The sequence below is a fragment of the Eschrichtius robustus genome, chromosome 5 (assembly GCF_028021215.1).
Source record: "Eschrichtius robustus isolate mEscRob2 chromosome 5, mEscRob2.pri, whole genome shotgun sequence".
Classification (NCBI taxonomy): Eukaryota; Metazoa; Chordata; class Mammalia; order Artiodactyla; family Eschrichtiidae; genus Eschrichtius; species Eschrichtius robustus.
In genome coordinates this window covers 20,319,742-20,330,175 of record NC_090828.1, presented here as the reverse complement: position 1 = coordinate 20,330,175, position 10,434 = coordinate 20,319,742, and the positions used below count along the sequence as shown (strand labels likewise).

Genomic DNA, 10,434 nt, shown 5'->3' with positions numbered 1-10,434 from the left:
ATCCTGGGATGAAGGAGAAACACTCAACAGGAACCCTATGCCAGGAGGGTCTTTTAGGAGTGGGCCTGCGGACCAGGCATACATCCAATTATTGTCATGCCTTCTTTCCCCCTCCCCCAGTTGCTACAAAATTGAAAACAGGGCTCAGATGAGGATCGAAGTAAGCAATAGCTTTGTTTCCCTGCCCCCAGATAGAGGGGTTCTGGTTTACTATGCTTGATTTACTCTAGTTTACTCTGTTTACTACGTTGGAGGACATGACTCAAACCTTCTTTGATTCCAAAAGTTCTACAGGAAACTTCCTTTCCACCACCATCCGCACCCCCCATAATCCAGACACAAGGATCTATCTTGCAAAAAGTAGAGAAGGCAGAGCAAATTCTGAGCCAGTTATTATGAGAGAAGAGCCACCAAAAGCAATGACCTTGGACATGATCTCACCAATCAGATGAGTCATTCTTCCTCCTTGCTTGTTGGAAGCTGGAGCAGGCAGTAGGTAAGGGTTATAGGGGGAGGGGTCAGCAGTGTTCCTCCAGTTCTATTCCCTCCAGGGGGATATAACAGAAGTCCCTCCTCCTCTACAGAAGTACACAGAGTCAAATGATGGGTATTGTCTACTAATCCCAGGCCTTGTCTCTGATCTACTGCAGGACTGTCTATGTGCTAATTATCCCACAAGTGAAGAGGGTCTTTGAACTCTATTTCCCTAGTGGAGCTGATTTTTCTTGAGTCATTCATACTCCCTTCCATTCCCTTCTTGTGACCAAGGGAACTTTGAATCATAGAATAAACCCAAGCCTGTGACCCAGGCATGCAAGCAATGCCTTTGAGCACATATAGATCACTTAACTCAATATTGTTCCATTGCCTCTGACCAAAATGGAGAGTTCAGCAGAAAGCATCAACCCAGTATGATATGACATGATCTTGGTTTTCCTCACTTGTTCAAAATAAGAGCAGATACCCTTGAGTGGAAAGAGAAGTAGGACAGGGAGATTTTAGAAGTGTGTTAGGGAACACTGAGAATCATCACTACCACTTGAGACCAGAACTCAGCCCATGGAAGGCGCTGCTTATCTCTAGGGATGCCACATCTGCCTTGCTGCAGCATCTCAAGCAGGAAGCTCTTAGCTTATGATCCGCCTCCGCAGCCCCCTGGGAAAGCTGGATCATGAGCATTTGGGATCATTTCATATTTCATAAATGGGCTTAACTCATACTCATGAGGTCAACTGGAAGGCCTACTGGATTTGATTACGCTGGAAAGCGAGGCAGCCAGAAACATCTCACATGGAGTAAGAGAGAAGCAGCCGGGAGAGAGCAAGCAAGCGAAAAGGAGATTTGATGGGATGTGAGTCAGGCTACTCAGAATGAGGGGCTAAAACCATGCAGCACCCCAGGGAAACAAAACAGCAAGCCTTGAGCCAAACAGAATCTAAAGGAGATTCTGGTCCCAATCCATCCCCAGGAAGGCTTTGAGAAGTTAGTTGGGTTTATACCACATTGATGAGTGCAAAATAAGCCATGTAAAATGGCACATACTCCTGTGTCCCGATCCTAAAAAAAATCGTGGTAAAGCTACAAAAGAGATCAATAGAGTTGATATCTTTCTCTCATGTTATTTGTTCTGAGTTCTGCGTCTATAGAATGAGGCTCACAGATTTCATCCAAAGTTGACTCAAGGAAGATTTTGATGGGACAAACAACAAGAATCCATGTGAAAGCATGGAGGAGTAACACTGACAAAAAGTCACAGAGATACAATAAATAAGGAAGTGATGAGCTTAAATTCTCTATGACAACATAGATTCATGGAACAATGGAAGGAACATGATGACTAAACCAACACCGGCCAGTAAGACAGGTAAGGATTGGGTTTTTATTAATCCTGTGGCAAAGACTACTCATTATTCTCCAATATCTCTTCTCTCTTTCTTTCTTTCTTTCTTAGTAAGATTTTTAGCAATATTGCTACTCATAATAAAGATTAATTTTCCAAACTCTTTTGCAATGTGTGGCCAGGGGGCTAACTTCTTGGTGGTGGGATATAAACTCAAGTGTCATGTAGCAGCCCCTTGGAACCTCCCTTAGAAGGCAGGCATGCCCCCTTAATCCCTTCTTTATCTTCCCCTTTTCCGTGTGTTGCCTTAAATATAGAGGGTACCATCTTGGCCATGATGGCAAGAGCCACATCCCAGGGACAGTGGAGTGATGAGTTCAGTGGAGCCTTGGTCCTCAAGAATGTTATGGAGCAGAATGATCACACTGGTCCTAAAAGACTTACCTTCAAACCTTTTGTTTATTCTTCAAGCAAGACAGCCTATACCCTGAAATGGGTGACTGTATATTTAGGACAAGGTTTTGGCTGCAAATGGCAAAAAACCTAAACTAACTGTCATGTAAACGGTTTATTTCTCTCCCACATAAACCAAAGTCCACCTCCTGTATTTTAAATCGTTTTCTTCTTTCTCTAAAAATAAAGATCATTATCAGGTAACATAGTCAAACCTCTTTTCTCAGAAGTAAATTATCCCAATTCAATCACTCCTCTTCAATTGTAGGCTTCCTTTCACTCTTGGGTCTCTGCATTGTCCCCTCGATATCTGCCTTCCCACTCCTTCTCATATCTTTTTTGAGTTTGGGAGTGTAGAAAATTCCAGTCAGAGGCTAAAAGCGCCTTAAGTCAAAGCAAAGCTCCAGGAAATCCATAGAATCAGACAGATGACTTGAATGTGGGACCAGCAAGCCAGCAGAAGGGCAGACTGGCTTCAAACCAGCTCAGTGCTCAGCTCCCTGGACATGACCCTGAATGCAGGGCAGCCCCAAGGAGAGAGAGAGAGAGGAAGTGGGCTCCTGCACATGAAAGCCCACACGCTTGAGCAGCCCTGTAGGCTGGAGGCCAAGATGCACGCCACCCCCCAGCTGCCTCCCAACCCTGATGACTTGGGATCCCCGAACCCCCTGTGCTTTTTCATTACCCGACCCAAAGACCTTTGAGGCAAATAAAGTTCTCCATGTAAGGTGAAGTTATTGAAGCGAAAAATAATAAACTTTCATGAGTATGTTTCAATTTTCACTTGTGTTTATGGCCAAAGGTGTTTTTTATTTTAATAATCGCTGCTGGAACCAGGGCAAGCCACATGCTGCTAAGTTTTTAAAGAGAAGGGGAGGGAGGAGAGAGAGAGAGTGAGTGTGAGCGTCTGTGCTCAGCTGTAAATTTCCCAACAGCTCAGCTCTAATCCTCCTAGTTTTCAATCCCACCCTTAAAACCGTAATGATAGAAAAAGGGATAAAATATTATCTGGACCATGCTCTGTTGACAGTTTGCCCTGGCCTCATTTTAGTCACGACAAGCAATTTTAACGTGTGTGTTTGTGTGTGTGCGCGCGCGCACGTGCATGTGTGCTTTAGGAGAGAAACATCAGTGTTCTTTGGTCCCATTTCATAATGGAGAGTGTGTAAAAGGGAAGGAATTTGGAGGAACCAGACTCCTTCCAGTTGGACGTCAACTTAACCGTTGTTTTCAGCTCACTTTTATCTGGCAGAGTTTCTGTTTGCTTTTAAATGTCAGAAAAGGTTAAGAAGCCTTTGAAATCTGCAAGAGATTTCCTAGACTTCTGGGGAGGATGCCCACCCTATAATAGCAGAAATTGATTACCCCTCCCCACCTTTGAAATTGCTTTTCAGAAAGAACATGTCTGAGGAACCCAATGAAAGACAAAGGATTAAAGTAAATGTTCGTTTGTGGATCTGAGTATTTTACTGCAGAATGAGTGAACCTAGAAATATTCAGATGTTATATTTCTTTCTGTCTTTGTCATCTGTCCTGACTCACATTGTCCCAAATCATGTAGATTCGAGAGAGAATGTTGTGACTAGGAGAGTATTAATATACTTTCTCCTTGGCCTTAACTCTGAAAACTGCAGCAATAAAAAAGGACTTAGGGCCCCACGTGACCATGGAGCTCCCCCGCCCCAAGTCTAGAAGGAGCTCCTTTTAGCATCATAGCTGCTTAATAAAGACACGAGAACTGACTGAGTGGCCACCAGCTCTGCAAGTCTCAGTAGGCTTTCCTATGCAGCGTGTGCCAGCTTGCAAACCACCATCAGGGTACACGGGAAATCGACCCATTTGAGGGGATAATAACAAAATTTATAGTTTGAGGTGCTATCTGATGTGCTTACATTCAATCCTTTCAAGAATCCTGCACCTTCCCCAAAGCAGAGACAAAGTTTAGGGGCTCACAGTGGACCAAAGCCCATCCAGACTTCAGGCCATTTATCCACATGGGTGTCTGCAGACAAACCCTTTGAGCACTTGGTCACCCATCAATGGCCATCAATCCAAGCAGATTTGCTAACATAGGTCCCATTCTGCTGTCTCTGTGCCACGCGGAGGCGCGGAAAAATCAGGAAGTCACCTTCTTCTGAGACTCACAGTATAGACATTCCTAACCTGAGGTCCTGTCTCGGGAGCAAGGCCTCTCTTTCCTGTACAACCAAAGGTAAAATCTCATCATTTTCTCATCCATTTTCTTCTCTACTTCTGCCTGGGGCGGGGGCGGGTATTTTCTAGTAATGGTTCCCCCAGGCATTTTTTACTATGCTTTGAGTCCTCTCCATTTCCCTGAGATAGTGGGCTTTATAGCTATGTATGGTGATGGATAACTAGACTTATCATGGTGATCATTTCTCAGTGTATACAAATATCAAATCATTATGTGCACACCTGAAACAAATACAATGTTACATGTCAATTATACCTCAATTTTTTTAAAAAAAACTGGAGCTACAGATAGTTTGTTTCTGTCCTCTGGCACCACCTGGGCCTTACCTTGCCCCAAGAACATTCCACTAGGTAGAAAAAGGTGTATGTGTGTGTGTGTGTGTGTGTGTGCCCGCGCACGCGAGCACATGTGGCACGTAGGTGCAGGGGGATGGATGGAGTAAACTTTTGGAGGGAAAAAGTCAGTTAATATCTTGAAACTTTCCTACAATATTTATAAATGTATCCCCAAAAGTTGATAAACTCTCAATACTCTTAACATTAATAGAATAACTGTAGAAAATTGTCATTTTCAGCTCTTAGAAAACAATTAGATAGACTGAGTGATATAGATGCTTTATTTCTCTGAAATTGCTCCAGCTGAGTTATGACTCATCCATGAGTTTAGTAAACTGGAGTAGAACTAGAGTTGGAAGGACCCTTGACTTTGACATGCAAGCCCCCAGGAGGGCATTGAAGAGACATGTCCTGAAGTGACCTCCGGAGCACCGCCCATGGGACTTCCCAGCCCTCTGCTCTGGAGGTCAGGACACATCATTGTCCCAGGAGAAGGTGGTGGTGTGCAGGCCAGGTGGTCAACATCAAGAGCAGCGGGAGGAGGGTGTGGTGGTGCTGTGACACTAAGCAGTCACCAGTTTTCAAACACCAAGTCCCGCCCCAAAGCAATAGAGCTAATCTCGCAACTTGGAATCTGGAAAGGGAAAGGCACGAGTCAGACTAGCCTCACAAAGCCACAAGGTGCCAATTTCCACCTCATCCCTCAGTCATAATCCTCCAGGCCTCGGATCACTCAGGCCAACCACTATTGCCAGCCCCAGACCTCCTCCCACCCGCTTAGTCCCAGCACAAACCAAGACTCCTACTAGAACATGCAGAACAACAGGCCAAAGCTGTGGGGTGAGGGCTGCACTGGGTACCACGTAATTTATATCTCTAGGCAGAGCAAGCCTTTGTAAAGTATTGAGCCCCCTTAAATCTAAATGTCTCCAGCTCTATTCTACTATTATCCTTGCCCTACTCCATTTCATCCCTCCTGAATGAAGGGATGGCATTCAGGAGGCATCCCTCCTCCCCATAAGGTCAGAACATTCCTACTCACATCACTTCCAGAAGATAGCTGTCGATAGGCAGAAGCTGAACTTGAAGTTTTAAGACCTGCACTGGAGCCCAGGCCCTGTCAATAGCTGGATGATTCTGGGAAGCTTGGTACTCGGCACATGCGAGACCTCTAATAAATGTCTGTGCGTCTGAATCCATCAGGATCCCAGAAAGATTCTGTTATCAGTAACTCGTACCTCAACCAATTTATTTGTTCTAAAGCGTGGCTCCCAACTTTTTATGTGTGAATATCATTTTTTAAAGCCAAGAAATTTCATAAACCACTATATTATGATTAATATCTATTGATTGAGAGTACCTCAGAACCCAAAGCTATATAAATTCAGCACTCCTCTGAATATGAGTTGCGTTGTTAGTCACAATTGTGTCTACTCGATTAAAAATCATAGTACACACACGTGCAAAGTTTACCATCCATTCAGTCAATGACAATTTTTTGTTTAAAATGCAGATTCCTGGACCCACTCCCAGAAACTCTAATTCAGTGGTTTTGGAAGTAGAGTCGTGGAATCTAATTTTAACGCTCAGTGGGCTTTTTAAATGGTGGTCGCTCCCTGACCACTCTCGAGAAATACTATACCAGGGGGACTTACACTTGAATCATCTGTCTATCTACTGCGTAGACAGATAATTTATAATTATCGGCTCTTCCTAATTTAACTGAACAGCTGTTGTTCAATTTGGTATTAGCTTTGCTCATCATCTATCCTTAATGTTTTCTGAAGTCTATGAAGGTAACCATGGGAAATATTGGCTTGATGGCTTGGTCATCAGATTGGGGAGGTGCTAAATGATTGAATTTAGTGCCCTGTGAGTGTCCTCCATTAAAGTATCATGATTTCCAATTGTCTGTCTTTCACAGTAAATGCTCAAGGCCTGCGATCTTGATTTCTAGCCCTGCAAAGAGAAATTGAAAGAGGTTTGTGTTACTTCTCATTGGCTCTATACCAATTTTACAAACTCAGTTTTGGCCAGAGTTATTCCCTTAATTGTGTGTCTTCCAAATCATACAACCCAGAGATCCATAACTGGACAACTCGTGTAGTACTAGAAGTTTAGCTTCCCTTCTACAATAAACATGGGGATGACCATGGCATCACTGTTCTTGGTCTGGGCATGGCATTTGGCTCGTCCGTTCAGGAGTCCATAGCGAATATGGATGGTTTCAGAATCCTTTTTGTCTAAAGAGAAAAGAGATTTGCTCCTTTCATAATGCCATGGAATTTCCAACCTGATTATTAAGAGTTCTGATGAGTCGAATTTAGGCTGGGTTTCTGGCTCCATGTAACTCCCACATTCTTTGAGTTTGGGATTCCTCTAGAATTCATCAAATCTACATCCCACACTGACTCCAATTTCTATATTATATTGGAGATCTGAGGAGCACAGCAAGAATCTGTTTCCCTAGCCCAAGTTTCCATTTAACTCAGAAAACAGAGCTCTTAATTTATATTTCCTTTGACAAACAATGGTTTAACTTACAGGGGAAAGGCGTCTCAGGAACTTGGACTAACTTAAGAGGAGAACTAAATTAGAGGTTAGATAAATCTCAGCCTTCCCACTTCAGCCAGGTTCTGCCATCTCCAGTTACTATAAACAATTGTGATTTTGAAAGTGTTGAAAAAAAATGCATTGACAACCTCCCCCAAAAGAGAAAGGGATTATAAGAACATTTCAAGCCTCTGTGATGCTCAGTAGTGATGTGGTTATACAGGACAATCTGAGCCCTAGACAAGCAAAGACACCCCAGTACTATTCCACTGAGCCCTTGGAATGGGGAGTAAATTGTCCCAACGTTTGCAATTTGTCTGGTAAGTCTTATTATGAGATGTATAGTGAATTCATACAATAGTAGGCATTATCTTCTGGAACTAACTCTCTTTATCTCTTCTCTCCACCCCACACTTCCCACACATGGGAAACGTATATTTTCATCCCACTTTGCAAGCATTTGGAGAGTACCTACCTTGTGCTAGGAATTCCACGGTCAAAAATGTTGAAGATAAGGGCCAGAAAAGATGTGTAATATGAGCTCTGCTATTCAGCAATAGAAACCCAAGAGCATCCTTTTGCATGCTTCTTATGAAAGAGGAAATCACTATTCCTTTTTTTCCAACATATACAAACCAGAGAGGGGCCCTGATTATCCTTGACTCAGCTTCAGTGGCTGAGGTACAGCTCTATGATGTTCTCTTTATTTCTGCAAAAGTGCAGGGACCATCACCTATCCAAATTTTCCAATTTGAGGAAATCACTACCACCCCTAGATAAAAAGCTTCAAGGACTCCTAAAGGTGGTAAACTGGGCCAAGGTGGGAGTGTGCTTTTCTCACCTGTGACTTTGGTCAAATCTGTTCCCCCACCCTGGGTCCTTGGTTCCCCAAATGCACAGAGAGGAAGTCAAACTAGACCTCCAAGGCCCCTTCCAAATGGGGTAGTCCTCAGGTCTGCAGGCTCCCAGCCCTCACAGCTCCTTCTCTACCCTGTGATAAGACCCTGAGTCCCCCGCACTTCTTCTTGGCTTCCCCCACCCAGGCCCCCATACTCTCAGAGGAAAAGAAGCAGAATAAATAACCTGCACTTAAAAATCAGAGTCCAGCCGTTATTTGGGTGACTGTCTCCTGGTTGGGGGTGGGGCGGTCTTTGCATTTTAAGAAGGCCCCTGGGATTTCAACATCCATACAGCCAATTGAAGAAAGGAAGGGAAAAGGGAAGTATAGACTTCTTGGAGGCCTTCAGCTCATCCCTTAAGCCCCAATGTGCCATTTTTATTAACAAATGGTCCTAGAAAGTCCTATTTCATAGATGAGGGAGACAGTCATGGTCTAGAATCGTTATAAGAGAAAAAAGGAGAAAAAAAAGACTGGTGAGAATTACAGCAAAAGTAAAGATTAGACCAAAAAGGCTACTGCTAAGGATATGCAAGGAGAAAAAGAACTCAGATGATCAGGGATGGCAAGTGTGTATCCGGCAGTCTGCCAGCCCTAGAAGACTTGGCTAAATGATCAGAGCTTTTCCTGCTGTCTCAAATTGCTTCTCGAGGCAGCCTCCAGGAGCTGCCATCATTGATCTGTTGGTGGAGGATATTGAGCCTCCTTGCCATCCATTAGGTTATACTTAGCAATTTTAGACCCTGGCAGACAGAAGTTAGAAAGAAGTCGTGGAGCCCCTCTGAAATCTTGAGGATGATAACAGAGAGTTACCCTGACGCCTACTTACCAGAGCCATTGCCAGAGATAGAAGTGCATGAACCATGGTTCATCTCCAATTCTAAGCGGTCAGAGCAGTGCGGTACTCTTCCTGCCATTCCAGCTAGAAGCCACCTCTACAACCCACCAGGTTTCCATCTAGTCTCTCCTTGAGAACTTCCAGTAGCTGGGAGCTTGTTATTTTTGAGACTGCTTCACTGTTAGGCAGCTCTATTAGAAAGGTTTCCTTGAGCTGAGGAAAAGTTACCTCTCTAACTTGTACCTACAGAGCCCGGCTCAGTCCTCTGGGGCCACACAGGAAAAATATGTAACTCCCTTCCTTGTGCCAGTTTTTAAAGCTTGGTGTCATCTCTCGTGTCTCCCTCCATCCTGTCTTCCATAGACCAGGAATGCCTGGGTCCTTCAGCTGTATCTCCATCCAGCATGGTTTCTAACCTAACCTGGGATGGTACTTCTTATGACTGTGGAGAATTGATTGTATCATTTCAATCAGAGACAAAGGATAATTTTTCCCCATTTTGATTCTAAAAGATAAAATTTTTGCTATGTCACTAGGCCATGTGATTGATCTTGGGTAGGGTGTATCCTCTCTCTGAACTTGGAGGAGTTTGAACTTCATGGACCCTCCCACCCTTTGCAAATCTGAGGAAGTAAGAACTGGCATCATCTGCTGAGCCCATACTCTTGAGGGCTATCCACCAGTGAAATGTGAAGAATACTTCAGCCACTGGGGGAGAAGCAGAGGACCCTGCTGGTGGTACTGTAAGCCTCTCCAATGCTTTTCTGTACAGAAGAACTTTACCTTTGTCCCTCCTATCTTCACATACGTCCTCCTAGTGTTCCTCAGCAACTTCTGTTCTCCTTTACAGCAGCTTTCCATTATCTATGTTTCATCTGGTTCAGAGAGAAACATGGGGATTTCATCTCCAGAACTAGGCTACAATGCAAGCATTTAAGCTTTGATACCTAGGGAATTGGGATTGCTTCTCAGCCTTTTAGCTAAGATCAACTGTAGTATTTGTCCTTACCAGTTTAACAGCGAGGAAATTTGGTAAAAATCCTGGAGATAGTGTTGAGTGATAGGAGTGCTGGGAGAAATATATACTGTTTACTAACTGGCCTGGGGCTATTTAAAGTCCTTATTGGAGACCAAGACAATAAGTCCCAAAACCTGGGATAGGCTTTGGACAGGGCAAAGCAGCCAGGAATATGGGAATTACAAGACCCGGACCTGAGCACAGCCAAGGAGTTCTCAACAGCTAAGGATACAAAAAATCAGGGGAAAATAAGTCACCTACAGAGTCACTGCTATTATCTTCAT

At 43.9% G+C, this 10,434-nt stretch overlaps 1 pseudogene; it reads left to right on the top strand.

Moving 5' to 3' along the window:
* The first annotated feature begins 10,092 nt into the window (after window positions 1–10,092).
* On the top strand, window positions 10,093–10,216 carry LOC137765551 (U2 spliceosomal RNA; annotated as a pseudogene).
* The last annotated feature ends 218 nt before the right edge of the window (window positions 10,217–10,434 follow it).